Source organism: Neoarius graeffei, chromosome 16, assembly GCF_027579695.1.
Source record: "Neoarius graeffei isolate fNeoGra1 chromosome 16, fNeoGra1.pri, whole genome shotgun sequence".
In the NCBI taxonomy this organism is placed as follows: domain Eukaryota; kingdom Metazoa; phylum Chordata; class Actinopteri; order Siluriformes; family Ariidae; genus Neoarius; species Neoarius graeffei.
Window position 1 is genome coordinate 23,335,403 of NC_083584.1, and position 15,311 is coordinate 23,350,713.

A 15,311-nucleotide genomic window follows, 5' to 3' on the forward strand; every position below is an offset into this window, starting at 1 on the left:
GATGAAATCATTAAAAACCTCAAGCAAATGATGTTGTGCTAAACCCTGCGGCTAGCGCTGTGATGGCTCTGCGCCAGTCACCGGGGCGACGGAGGATCTAGACCGGATTGGCCTGGTGTTCTCCAGCCCCGCCTCTTTGGTGCCTCACCGTCAGGCGCTGGCATCCTCGCCGTCACACGTCACAGTGAATCCAGCCGCGGCCACACGAGCCTTGGCGCGTGCCAGCTTGATTTGCGAGAGGCCCTATCAAAGGATGCTAATTAAAATCGTATTTTTGCATATGCCATGTCTCTTTCGTGCGTGTATGCTAATGGAGGCCCGTTGCCTTTCAGCGCCTGGTAATTAAGTTTATGAAGGACAGCTGTAATACATAATTAACAGAAATGTTTGCAAGCCTGCTCTTTCGGCGACAAGACGGAAAAGGGGCGGAAGAGTGAGTGTGTGTGTGTGTTTGTGTGTGTGTGTGTGTGTGTGAGAGAGACAGAGAAAAGAGAAGAAGACAGGGGTGTGTGTTGTGTGCCTTGGGTCCCCCTCAAGCCTCAGGATTGCTCATGGTTCAAGTGTGTCACTGTTCATCAGCCAAGCTCTCTCTCTCTCGTTCTCTCAGACACACACACACACATACACAAACACACTTTCTTTCTTTCTTTACTCACAGGCTACATGCTTGTCGGCTTGGCATAGGATAGGCTGAAGACACACTGAATATTTATGACCTCATTCTGCTGTGTTAGTGATGGAAGGTGACTGATGCAAGTGTTTGTTGTGTGTGCGTGCGTACTTGTGTGCGTGCGTGTGTGTGTATGGGCAGGTTTTTCTATCTTGGTAGGGACCAAATATTTGATCTTGTTGGGACATTTGACTTGTCCCCTGAGAAAACTTACTTACTTACTTACTTACTTACTTACTTACTTACTTAATTAATTAATTAATTAATTAATTAATTAATTAATTAATTAATTAATTAATTAATTAATTAATTAATTTAAACAAACAAACAAACAAACAAACAAACAAAAATATTCAGACACTAAAAGAGCCAAAATGTTTCCTTTAAGTTTACTGAAGTTAATGTTGGGGTAAAGATTCAGGTAGAAGTTTCACATTATTTATTCCCAATAAAAATGATGTCAATTGATGGTCTTCACAAGGACAGTAAGACAAATGTGTGTGTGTGTGTGTGTGTGTGTGTGTGTGTGTGTGTTTATATACTAATATACTACTGAGGACCAAATGTCCCCACAAGGATAGTAAAATTTGACAATTTTGACCTTGTGGGGACATTTGGGTGGTCCCCACAAGGAAATTGCTGTTGTTGTGTTTTTTAAACACAAACAAACAAAGAAACAAACAAATAAAGAGCAAAAAAAAAAGTTTCCTTTTCATGACTGAAGTTAAGTTTAGGGTTAGGTTTACAGTGGCATGTAAAAGTTTGGGCACCCTTACTGAAAATGTCTGTTACTGTGAATAGTTAAGTGAGCAGAAGATGAACTGATCACCAAAAGGCATAAAGGTAAAGATGACGCATTTCTTTTCAGCATTTTCTGCAAGATTTGTGTATTATTTTTGTTTTGTACAATTGGACAGTGAAAAAAAAAAAAGGAACACCAGGCGAAAGTTTAGGCACCCCAATACATTTGAGGTCTCAGGTAACTTTTACCAAGGTTCCAGACCTTAATTAGCTAATTGAGCTGTGGCTTGTTCAAATTCGTCATTAGGAAAGGTCAGATGATGCAAATTTCAAAGCTGTATAAATTCTCTGACTCCTCAAACTTGTCCTGAAACTCAACAGCCATGGGCTCCTCTAAGCAACTCCCTCACATTCTGAAAAATAAAATAATTGATGCTCACAAAGCAGGAGAAGGCTACAAGAATGTAGCAAAGTGTTTTCAGGTAGCTGTTTCCTCAGATTGTAATGTTATTAAGAAATGGCAGTTAACAGAAACAGTGGAGATCAAGGTGAGGTCTGGAAGATGAAGAAAACTTTCTGAAAGAACTGCTGATTGGATTGCTAGAAAGGCAAATAAAAGCCCCTGTTTGACTGCAAAAGACCTTCAGAAAGATTTAGCAGACCCTGGAGTGGTGGTGCACTGTTCTCCTATGCCGCGATACCTGAACAAATATGACCTTCATGGGAGAGTCATCAGAAGAAAACCTTTCCTGCGTCCTCGCCACAAAATTCAGCATCTGAAGTTTGCAAATGAACATCTAAATAAGCCTGATGCATTTTGGAAACAAGTCCTGTGGACTGATGAAATCAAAATAAAACCTTTTGGCCACAATGTGCAAAGGTATGTTTGGAGAAAAAAGGGTACCAAATTCCAGGAAAAGAACACCTCTCCAACTCTGAAGCATGGGTGTGGATCGATCATGCTTTGGGGTTGTGTTGCAGCCAGTGACACAGGGCACATTTCACTGGTCGAGGGAAGCATGGACTCAAATAAATACCAGCAAATTCTGGAAGCAAACATCACACCATCTGTAAAAAAAAAAGTTGAAGTTAAAAAGAGGATGGGTCCTACAATAAGACGATGATCCAAAACACACCTCAAAGTCTACAATGGAATACCTCAAGAAGCACAAGCTGAAGGTTTTGCCCTGGCCCTCACAGTTCCCTGACCTAAACATCATTGAAAATCTGTGGATAGATTTCAAAAGAGCAGTGCATGCAAGACAGCCCAAGAAACTTGTAGAGCTGGAAGCAAGGACAAATGCACTAAAATCCCCCAGGTAAGAACTGAAAGATTATTAGCTGGCTACAATAAGTGTTTACAAGCTGTGATACTTGCCAAAGGGGGTGTTACTAGGTACTAACCATGCAGGGTGCCCAAACTTTTGCTTCAGGTCCTTTTCATTTTTTTGGTATTTTACACCTGTAAATGATGGAAAAAAATGTAATCTTGTGGAAAATATTAAAGAAATGTGTCATCTTTACCCTTTATACCGTTTAGTGATCAGTTCATCTTCTGCTCACTTAACTATTCACGGTAACAGACGTTTTCAGCAAGGGTGCCCAAACTTTTGCATACCACTGTAGGTGCAGGCACAGCATTAATTACCTGCAATAATAATTATGTCAATGGAAGGTCCTCACAAGGATAGCGAGACAAGTGTGTGTGTATGTGTGTGTGTGTGTGTGTGTAAAGGTGACAAATGCAGTCTCACCAAGTTTTTTTTTTTCCTTTTTCTTCTTCTTCCTGAGTTTGGTTTGGTTTTCTCGTCACTTGGCTCAATGGAAGCATTAAAACCAAAATGATTTAATATTTGTGTAAGCAGAATTTTCTTTTTGGGTCTTATTAAAGACTTGTGATATTGCCGAGTTAATCATGGTTAAGTATAAGCATATAAGCATAGTAGGGCGGCATGGTGGTGTAGTGGTTAGCACTGTCACCTCACAGTAGGTTCTGGGTTCAAGCCCAGTGGCTGACGGGGGCCACTTTGTTCTCCCCTTGTCTGTGTGGGTTTCCTCTGGGTGCTCTGGTTTCCCCGACAGTCCAAAGACATGCAGGTTAAGCTAATTGGTGGCTCTAAATTGGCAGTAGGTGTGAATGTGAGTGTGAATGGTTGTTTGTCTCTGTGTGTCAGCCCTGCAATGATCTGGTGACTTGTCCAGGGGGTACCCCGCCTCTCACCCATGGTCAGCTGGGATAGGCTCCAGCTTGCTTACGACCCTGCACAGGATAAGCAGTTACGGATAATGGATGGACGTATAAGTATAGTAAATAAGTACTTTATTTTTCATTTTTGAGCATTATCAAGCATTAACAAGGAGTTGGTTCACCTTTTGCTCTGATAATAACCTCCACTCTTCTGGGACAGCTTTCCACTTGATGTTGGAGTATGACTGTGGGAATTTTTTTTCCCATTCAGCAATGAGAGCATTAGTGAGATCAGACAGTGATGTTAAGTGAAGAGTTTTGGGCTGCAGTTGATGTTCCAGTTCATCCCACAGGTGTTCAGTGGGGTTGAGGTCAGGGCTCTGTGCAGGAAACTTGAGTTCTTTGAGTTGTAAAATCTTGGGGAAATCATGTCTTTATGGACCATGCTTTGGTATATGGACCATACTACAGTGTACAAAGACATCCTGTATGATTGTGTGCTTACAACTCTGTGGCAGCAATCTGGGGAAGAACCACATGGTCAGGGTGAGATGGTCAGGTATGGTATAGTGAATTTGTGTCAGTGAATTGGTTTACTCATTCTCATAGCTATAACTTATTTATGAAAATAAACTATGTACAGTATATTATATACTTATTCTGTACTATGATATGCAGATATCAATAAAAAATAATAATAATAAAAATTGTGGACTGGCTTTTTATTTTTATTTTTTCAGAGAAACTGGGAATCCCACCATTCTGAAGCCATTCCCATCATGGAAAAGTTACAGCTTTATCTCTGTAATGTGCTGACACTGGAGGCTCCGTCCAAAAATGATCAATCTTCTCATTGAAAACTTCACCATATCAAGAATTAAACATTTTTCTTTTCTTCAATCTGTAATCTGTTAAACTGATTGTGAAGTTCCTGTGCAACTTGTTAATATAGAACTCATAATGTACTAAAATGAGTGCATTAATATAAACCTGTGATTGGCTGGAAGTACAGAGCTCCTGGTATTTAACAATTATTCACCAAAGGTGAAATGAATATCAGTGAATAATAACTGAGATGAAGTTGAGGTTATCTCATCTCATCTCATTATCTCTAGCCGCTTTATCCTTCTACAGGGTCGCAGGCAAGCTGGAGCCTATCCCAGCTGACTACGGGCGAAAGGCGGGGTACACCCTGGACAAGTCGCCAGGTCATCACAGGGCTGACACATAGACACAGACAACCATTCACACTCACATTCACACCTACGGTCAATTTAGAGTCACCAGTTAACTTAACCTGCATGTCTTTGGACTGTGGGGGAAACCGGAGCACCCGGAGGAAACCCACGCGGACACGGGGAGAACATGCAAACTCCACACAGAAGGGCCCTCGCCGGACCCGGGGTTCGAACCCAGGACCTTCTTGCTGTGAGGCGACAGCGCTAACCACTACACCACCGTGCCGCCCCATTATTAATATAATAATAATAATTATTATTGTTATTATTATTATACATACACATTCTTTTCGGATGTTCAACACATCTTTCTTGCTTTCAAAATTCTCTCAAAATTTTCTGTATTTAACAAAGCAAGCCTGGCAGCCATGTTGGTTTACAAATTGTCACAGTCGCTCGCTAGCATGAAAGTTTTATGTCTCCGACATGTGACATCATGTCTTGACAACCATGCAATATCATAAACCATATTCAACACTCATTCTCCATTGGGTAGAGCGACATAATACACATAGAATAAGTGATATGCTAACAATATTGCATGCTATCAAACCAAATGAATGAAACCTGCTAGAAGGGAATAGAACACGTTTTTTATTCCACTGAAAAAGTGTCCTGTATGTATAATTATCACCTATATTCACTGAGCCTGAGGCAGATAATTGTTTGAGTATCAATACACAGGTAATATTTCAAAAATAATTAAAGAATCATGTTCAAAAGAAAAACAAAATAATTTATTTCAAACTCCAAAGCAGCATGCAAATGTCATAAATGCACGGTTCAGGGTTGTGTCACTTATCAATGCCGAGTCACATAAAATACTTTGTTTTGAAATCGATAAAATAAATCACAATTCCACCTTACCTTTGAATAGTTTTAGACCAAACTTCATAGCATCTTTAGTGCTTTTAGGAACAGCATTTTCTTTCATAATTTGCAATTCTTCCTCACTTACAGTGACGAAGTGATTGGCCGCCATTTTGCCAAGTCGCTTGAGGTGATTATTATTATTATTGAGAAATGGTCCAAATTTCTTGACCAATCAGCGCATGCGATTTCCTATAATCACCTGTGTATTTATCTCATCTCATCTCATTATCTCTAGCCGCTTTATCCTTCTATAGGGTCGCAGGCGAGCTGGAGCCTATCCCAGCTGACTACGGGCGAAAGGCGGGGTACACCCTGGACAAGTCACCAGGTCATCACAGGGCTGACACATAGATACAGACAACCATTCACACTCACATTCACACCTACGGTCAATTTAGAGTCACCAGTTAACCTAACCTGCATGTCTTTGGACTGTGGGGGAAACCGGAGCACCCGGAGGAAACCCACGCGGACACGGAGAGAACATGCAAACTCTGCACAGAAAGGCCCTCGCCAGCCCCGGGGCTCGAACCCGGACCTTCTTGCTGTGAGGCGACAGCGCTAACCACTACACCACCGTGCCGCCCCACCTGTGTATTTATACTGAACAAAATTAATTACCATATCATATATATCGTACTAAAATGTTTAATACATGCACTATTAAGGAGTTTATTAAGCCATAAATGAAAACTTTACAAGCCTTTGTCCATGGTGTGGTTTTGCTAGCTGTTTTAAGTGTAGGTAGTGGAGGATGAGACCGTGTCATCTAGCGATTGCTCTTTCAAAGCCAACACTGACGCTTTTAAATGCTTTATCAAGGCATGCTTGTCCAACTGGGTTATGAGTTAACTAAATGAACTGTGACAATTAAATTAATAATGCATATTGTTTATGAACACCCGAGCTCTGTGATTTGACTGATGTATGCAAAGATGGTAATTTATTGAAAGTAAATTCATGTAATTGTGCTGGGAAACTTGATGAAGCAAAAGAAGCTGTCAGCATGGTTTCCATCAGCATCACAGGGAAAGAAGTCGTTAAAGAGAACCGGCATGCACTTCAAAGCGAGGCAAAGAACAAACATTTATGGATATGTATCGTGTAGCGGTGAAAAAAAGTTAGGATTCTCAGTTAGGCGTAGTCAGAGAGGCATTTTGGAAATGGGTGGTGAAGTGGTAACGTTTGAATTCTGTGTTTATGTCCAGTGGGATGTAAACAATCACTCTGTGCTTATCAACAAAGTCAGTAGAAATTTCACACGCCAACTAGAAACAGAATAGCTAAAATCATGTGGTGAAGTTTGGACATATTGACTGAACTGAAATAAGAGCTGAATATTCAAAAATGCTGCCACACATTTGGATTTAATTCAAGTTACAAAATGTAAAATTTGATCTGAACAACATCTTTATCTTCTCTGAATAGATAAATGACACAAAGTGTGTTTTTTTTCCATAAAGGGAACAATTGTTAATGACACCTTAGTTATCTACTTTTGGTGGACAATATGATCTGAATGTATCAAAGACAAGCCTTGAAATTTGTGCATGGATGAATGAAATGGTGAAGTTCGGATGCTCACTAAAAACAGGAAAGAAACTGTCTAAAAACCAGGTTGACAATTATTATGAGCAAATAGGAATGGGATAAACAGTGACAAACACTTCTGATGAAACAATATACATTATTATAATTGTACTATATTCTCATCTCATTATCTCTAGCCGCTTTATCCTTCTACAGGGTTGCAGGCAAGCTGGAGCCTATCCCAGCTGACTACGGGCAAAAGGCGGGGTACACCCTGGACAAGTCGCCAGGTCATCACAGGGCTGACACATAGACACAGACAACCATTCACACTCACATTCACACCTACGGTCAATTTAGAGTCACCAATTAGCCTAACCTGCATGTCTTTGGACTGTGGGGGAAACCGGAGCACCCGGAGGAAACCCACGCAGACACGGGGAGAACATGCAAACTCCATACAGAAAGGCCCTCGCCAGCCACGGGGCTCGAACCTGGACCTTCTTGCTGTGAGGCGACCGCTAACCACTACACCACCGTGCCGCCTTGTACTATATTATGATACTTAATTTTACTGAGCTTTTCCAAAAAAATTGATGAGTGATTTTTATTTAGCCTTTTATTTTAACAAAGGAAAAGAGAAAAAAACTATTGAGTTTCAATATCCCAAAAACAATATAATTAGAAATTAATGTGTCAGGATGCAGGCGCAGGGGAGAGTGGGTGTGTTGCAAACTGGCAGCCAATTCTAATGCGCAATCCAGAAGACGAAGTCAGGGTCAGGCAAGGGTCGGTTGATGTATGAATGGATTATCAGAGACTAGACTAAGATTGAGGTTGGAAATAAACAGAAATGAGGTCAGAGTCATGGGAATACTGGAACAGGAAACAACGGCTCGGTACAGTCAAGTGGTAAACACTGAGCGATACTTCACGAGGTCTGTTTGTCTGAATAGTGTTTAAATAGCGAGGCTAATTCCTGGGAAATGGGAAACAGGTGTGTGGTCAATATTCAGGGGAGGAGGGGTGCTGTGATGCTTGGGAATTGTAGTCCACCATGGCCATGTTTGGAGGCTGCTCTGAACTTAGATTTTCAGTGCTATTACTGACTAAACCCCCCTGAGGCACTCACTCTGGGAGCGATCTCTTTCTTAGGGTGAACTTTTTTCCTGGGAGCTGGTTTATCGAGATGTTGGCTGTGAAACTCTTGTGTGAGGAGTGAGTCTAGGATGTCCTTTGTGGGAACCCAGCATTGTTCCTCCGGGCTGTACTCCTCCCAGTCCACAAGATACTCCAGACTGCCTTGTCTGCGATGGGAGTTGAGAATCTTGCAAACTTAGTGTATTGGTTCTCTTGCTGGTTCTAGGAGTAGTGGAGGTTCACTGTCTGGTGTGTTGGTGGCTAAAGGACCTTGGATGACAGGTTTGAGGCATGATACATGAAAGGTGGGTGCTATGCAGCAACATGGTGGTAGTTCTAATTTGTAGGACATCTCATTGATTCTGCTGAGTATCTTGAAAGGGCCAATGTAATGAGCTTGGAGCTGACAGCATGTCTTGGGTTCGGCAAGTCTTTAGTGGACACCCAAATCTGATTACTGGGTGAGTATACAGGTGTGTCCCCTCTGTGTTTGTCCGCATAGCACTTGTACCTGCTAGCTACCTGTTTGAAGTGTTGATGAACTCCCTCCCACACCTGTTCACTCCTCCGGAACCAGGAGTTAGTGGCCAGAATCTGTGTGGGTGAATCTTCCCATGGGAACAGTGGTGGCTGATATCCAAGGATATACTGGAATGGCGTGAACTGGGTGGCTGAGTGCTTGATTGAATTTTGAGCATACTCGACCCATGGGATGAACTGTGACCAGTCCTCCAGGGCTCTACATACAAAATACCCTCAAAAAGCACCCAATCTCCTGATTCACACATTCCACTTGGCCATTGGATTACAGGTGGTATCCCGAGGTCAGACTTACTGAGACCCCTAGTTTATTCATGAAGCTGGTCCAGACCCTGGGCATAAACTGAGGGTCTCTGCCACTAACTATGTCTTCTGGGATGCCATAGTACTGGAAGATGTGGGAGAAGAGGAATTCTGTGGTTTCAAATGCTGTGGGTAACCCAGGCATGGGAATAAATTGCATTGCCTTGGAGAATCAGTTGATGGTCACCATGATAACCATATTGCCTTGTGACTTGGGTAGGTCTGTGATAAAAAAGCTCGACATACTTTAGCTTGGGCACAGGTGGAACAGGAGGAAACAAACTGGTTAATTTCTGATATCGTATTTTCTCACCAATACTTATTTTGCAGGAGCTGATATGTTCTCTGACTATCTGGGTGTCCCATTGCTGGGGATGAATGAGCCCAGGTGATGAGCTGTCCTTGGAACTGCAGTGGGACATACATGAGGCCAGGAGGGCAGGTGTCAGGAAGGTCACATGGCTGGGCCTGAGCTATGGCTTTATCTATTTCCCATGTGATTGCACTGACAAAACAGTTGGGGGGCAAGATGGGAGTCAGCTCTTGGCTGAGACTTGAAGTTATGTGAAGTCTAGAGAGAGTGTTGGCCTTAATATTTTTTGGAACCAGGATGATAGGAAACGGGAAACTGAAATTGAGTGAAGAATAATGCCCATCTGGCTTGATGTGGGTTTAATTATTTGGCTGTTTTGAGGTATTCTAGGTTCTTGTGGTCTGTAAGGATGGTAAATACATGGGTGGTGCCCTCTAGCCAATGTTTCCATTCTTCTACAGTAGATTCAGTTTGATTGCAAGAAGTTCTCGGTTACTGATGTCATAATTTTGTTCTTCTGGTGAAATTTTCTTGGAAAAGAAGAATATGAGGTGCAGCTTAGGTTTCTTCCCAAAGCGCTGGGACAATACCCCTCCCACCCCAGTCTCTGAAGCATCTACTTCTATAGTGAAGGGTTTAGTGGGATCGGAGTGTTGGAGGATAGGTGCTGAGGTGAACATGGCCTTGAGATGTTCGAAAGCTTCCTCCATGGCCTGTTTCCACTGGAGGCGTCTGAGTCCTTTTTTTAAGCAGAGCGGTAAGAGGAGCTGCGATGACACTAAACCCTCTGATGAACCTATGAGAAAAGTTTGTGAATCCCAGGAAAATTTGAAGCTCTTTGATGGTAGAGGGTGTAGGCCAGGAGGTGACTGCTGAGACCTTGTTTGCATCCATGCTCATGCATTCTGCACTGCTGATGTATTCAAGGAATGAAATTCAAGTTATATGGAACTCACACTTTTACATAGAGTTGATTGTCTAGGATCCAAGTGAGCACTGAGGTGACATGTTGGTGGTGAGTGGTTTCACTGGGGGAATAGATTAGAATGTCATCAGTGTACACAATAACATACCATCCTAACATGTCACAGAGAATGTCATTGATTAAACATTGGAAGACACTTGGAGCGCAAGAAAGCCCATATGGCATCACACAATATTCAAAGTGCCTGGAGGTGGTACTGAAGGCAGTCTTCCACTAGTCACCTTGATGGATTCTAACCAGGTTTTATGCACTCTGCAGGTCCAGTTTTGTGAATATACTGACTTCTTTAAGCTGTTCTAGGGCTGCCAGCACAAGTGGAAGTGGATAGGGATACTTAATGGTGATCTAATTTAACTCTTGGTAATCAATGCAAGGGTGCAGACCCCCTTCTTTCTTCTCCACAAAAAAAGAAGCTGGCTGATGCTAGAGAAGTGGATGGATGGATGTAATCCTGTTTCAGTGCTTCCTGGACATATTCTTCCATAACTTTTTGTTCTGCAATGGATAACAGATAAATGTGATTGTGTGGAGGGGTCATGCCCAGGAGGAGATCTATGGCACAGTTCTAGGGATGGTGAGGAGGTAGGCCACTGGCTTTACCCTTGCTAAGCACTTCTTTGAGTTGGTGATAACAGACAGGGACATGTTCAATGCCCCAGGTGAGGGGCTCTCTATGGAAGTGGAAGCCAGGCTGACTCATGGAAGTTGCAGGCATTTGTGGAAACACAATTGAGACCATTGCAGGATTTCATGATGCTGCCAGGAGATGAGTGGATCATGGTGTTGTAACCAGGGGAAACCCAAAACAATGGCTAGGTGAGCAGTATGTGTGATGAACAGGGAAATGTGTTCAACACGAAGGGCCCCAACCTGAATTTCTATGGGTGCTGTGTGAGTAGTGGTGAGCCCTCCCCCAATGGGTCTGTCATCAATGGCCTTTAGGTTTGCTGGGCATTGGAGTCCTTCTGTGGGCAGGTTGAGGCTCTGGACAACCTCGTGATCAATGAAATTGACATCTGCCCTGGAGTCTATGAAGTCAGAAAGAACATGGATCGAGTCTGATAGTTTCAGTAAAACATGAAGTTTAAGAGACTGTGGTACAAAAGTCATTCTGTGACTCAGCGGGCTGTCAGAGCTGGACTCGTGTTGAGGATGGCCCGATTTTCTAGGGTTAGGTGGTCAAACTGGACATTGTGCTAGGAGATAACCCTGTCCTCCACAGTAGAAACATCACCCCTCTCGCCCCCTTCTTCCTCTCTCAGACCAAGGCATGTGAGTATTGGAGACCTCCATCAGCATGGGGGTTTGTGGAGGTTGTGGAAGAACTTGTGAGTGTTGAAAGGAGGGTTGGTTGTGGAGCAGATGGTCCAGTCTGATGACCAGATCAATTAAGGAGTCCAGTGACAAGTGTTCATCATGACATGCCAATTAAGTGAGGACATTAGGGTTCAGACCCTGGCAAAAGGTGGCTTTGAGTACTAGTTCATTCCACCCACTTCCAACCACTAGCATACTGAACTCCAGTGCATATCTGGTCACTCTCCTCTCCCCTTGCTGGATTGTGAGTAGCCTTTCTCTGACTTCCACTCCCTCGGGCTGATAATCAAACACTCTTTTAAATAACTCAGTGAAGCGATCATATGAGGTTGTGTGCTCACCGCCATGCTTCCATACAGCACTAGCCCACGTCATTGCTTTGCCAGTGAGAAGGTTAATGAATTATGTGATTTTCTGTTCTTCAGTGGCACCCATGAGGGTAGTGAAGTACTGTACAATGGACACTGAAGAAGGAAGCCTTTATATTCTGATACCTCTCCAGAAAATTTTTCAAGTCAAGGGACCATTGTGGCAGTACTTGTAGAGGACGTGGGACATGTCAGGAGGGCCTGCGAGACAGCAGCTGTTAGTTGTGATATTTGAGTATTTAGCTCATTAACATCTGCTGGTGTTCTCCCAACAGTCGTCCCTGCGCATTAAGAGCAGTTTGCTTCGCCTCCTTTGCTGCATCCATGGTGGTGAAGTATGCTGTCAGGATGCAGGCACTTACAGATGCAAGCGCAGGGGAGAGCGGGTGTGTCACAAACTGGCAGCCAATTCCAAATTGTAATCCAGAAGACAAATTCAGGATCAGGCAAGGGCTGGCTGATGTACAAACGGATTATCAGAGACTAGACTAAGGTCGGAGTCAGAAATAAACAGAAATTAGGTCAGAGTCATGGGAATACTGGAACAGGAAACAACGGCTCAATACGGTCAAGTGGTAAAAATTGAGCGATACTTCGTGAGGTCTGTTTGTCTGAGTAGTGCTTAAATAGTGAGGCTAATTACTGGGAAATGGGAAATAGGTGTGTGGTCAATATACAGGGGAGCAGGGGTGCTGTAGCGCTTGGGAATTGTAGTCCATCGCGGCCATGTTTGGAGGCTGCTCTGAACTTAGATTTTTGGTGCAATTACTGACAGAATGATAAACTTGATGCTCTTAGAAAATTATAGTTATGTAATCTATTGATATAAATATTTATGATCATATCACCCAATGCTAAATAAGCCCCCTTTTTAAATGAAAATTTTAATATTATATTTGAAAAACAGCAAGTGGTCATGAGAGAAAAACAATCACAATGTATCAGCAGTTAGGAATTATTGTTTTAATTATAATGGGTTTGACCTGTATTTAATTTGATGCCACAGTGCTGTTGAACTCTTGTATCTGATTGGTCAGAAGTTAGACTTGTTTGGGAGACACTACAAATAACCTAAGTGTAATAATTAATGAATTTTATCAACGATTTGTTATTTTAAAAATGGAAAAAATATGTATAAGATATTGTAAAGTTGCCTATATAGAAAAGTTTATTTAACATAGAACAAGTCTTCAGTGTCAGTGCTTTGCAACAATGAGCATGTTTTCTGCTACAAAAAAAAAAAAATCTTCAGGACAACTTTAAGTTTTACAATTTTTTTAGTAATTATTTATCATCTTATTAACTTTGAGAGAATAAAAAGATGCTGGTGAGGGAATAACAGGTTAGAGCAGGTTGTGTAATGTAATTCCACAACATTAAATGTAACTATAAATGGTTAAAAAGTACTTTGTGAATATAGCCTTTATTAATAAATTGGAAAAAAAGTGGTATAAAAAGAAAAAATGGGCTGAAACAAATTTGATAATTTTGGAAAAACTGAAAATAACTAAGTAATGACATACATTTCGAGACTTTCCAAGTCCCCTGTGTTGCTCCCAGTTTGGGAACTGCTGGGCTGCAGGAAATAAAAAACAACAACAAAAGACCCATTACATTATATTAATGGCATTTAGCAGACACTCTTATCCAGAGCAACATACAACATACCCAGAGAAACCTGGGGAGCTGTTGGGGGTTAGGTGCCTTGCTCAAGAGCACTTCAGCCATTCCTGCTGGTCCAGGGAATCGAACCGGCAACCTTTTGGTCCCAAAGCTGCTTCTCTAACCAACAAAGCAAAAGTGTATTACCGTGCATCTCATGGCATCATGAAATGAAGTCAAATCGAATTTAGATTCCCACTTCAAGAAGAAAGTGTTCAGCTTTTTTCCAGTTTTTGTCTTAGAACAGATTTCCAGATCAGTTTTTTCCTTCGGTGATCCCTGAGATCAGGAGAAAGTGATATTTTTAGGTGTGGGTGGGCAGGTCATTGTACATCGCTGAATCTACTCCCTTAACCTTTGTATTTCTCCACCACAGACCTCAATCGATTCAGAGAGAGAGAGAGAGAGAGAGAGAGACTCTTCCTCACAGCATCTCCCTGGGCTGTGTTTACACGGCCACAGTGGGACGCTGGTTTCAGCGGTTCCCAACCCAAACCACAATTTACAGTAATGTAATCATACACCCAACCCACATACACATGGTGCTACGAATTATCCTCAATGGAGACACTTTTCACCACTGGCCTGCTTTATGTCTAAAGTTACTTCTCTAACTTTTCCTCCAGGTCAGGTCATTTTTTATCATTCCAACATGCTTGTGTTTAAAGTCAAGTGCAAAACATTGTATACCCTCAGGACAAAATGAGAAAAATATTGAATTTAAAGCAGCACGACATTTAACATGTTGTGTCTGAGAGATGTTATTTATGACAAAAATGTTCAGTAGTATTTATAAAAGTATTTAAATCAACATTTTATATCTCTTCTAAACTTGATGAGTTTTCTATAGTTATAGATCTTGTTGTGAAATCTACAATTTCCCAATTACAGTATCTATCTATCTATCTATCTATCTATCTATCTATCTATCTATCTATCTATCTATCTATCTATCTATCTATCTATCTATCCTTGACCATTTTTTTAACTTGATACATGTGTTTTATAACTATGCTATTAACTGTCTTTTTTAATTGAAGACTGAGACAAATAACACAGATTGTTATGTCAATAGCACAATAACTGCAGTTAACTCAATGCTTTTTGTTTTTTGCACCATTCTGTGTAAACTCGAGGGACTGTTGTATGTGTGTGAAAACCCCAGGAGATCAGCAGTTTCTGAAATACTCAAACCAGTCCATATGGCTCAAACCAACACCCATGCCACAGTGAAAGTCACACTTTGAGATAACAATTTTTCCCATTCTGATGTTTGAACATTAACTGACACTCTTGATTTGTATCTGCATGATTTTAAATATTGTGCTGCTGTCAAGGGATCGGCTGATCAGAGAACTGCAGAAAACAGCACGTGGATGGGTGTTCCTAATAAAGTGGCCAGTGAGTGCATGTTCCATATATCATTTCATAGTTTTGATGTCT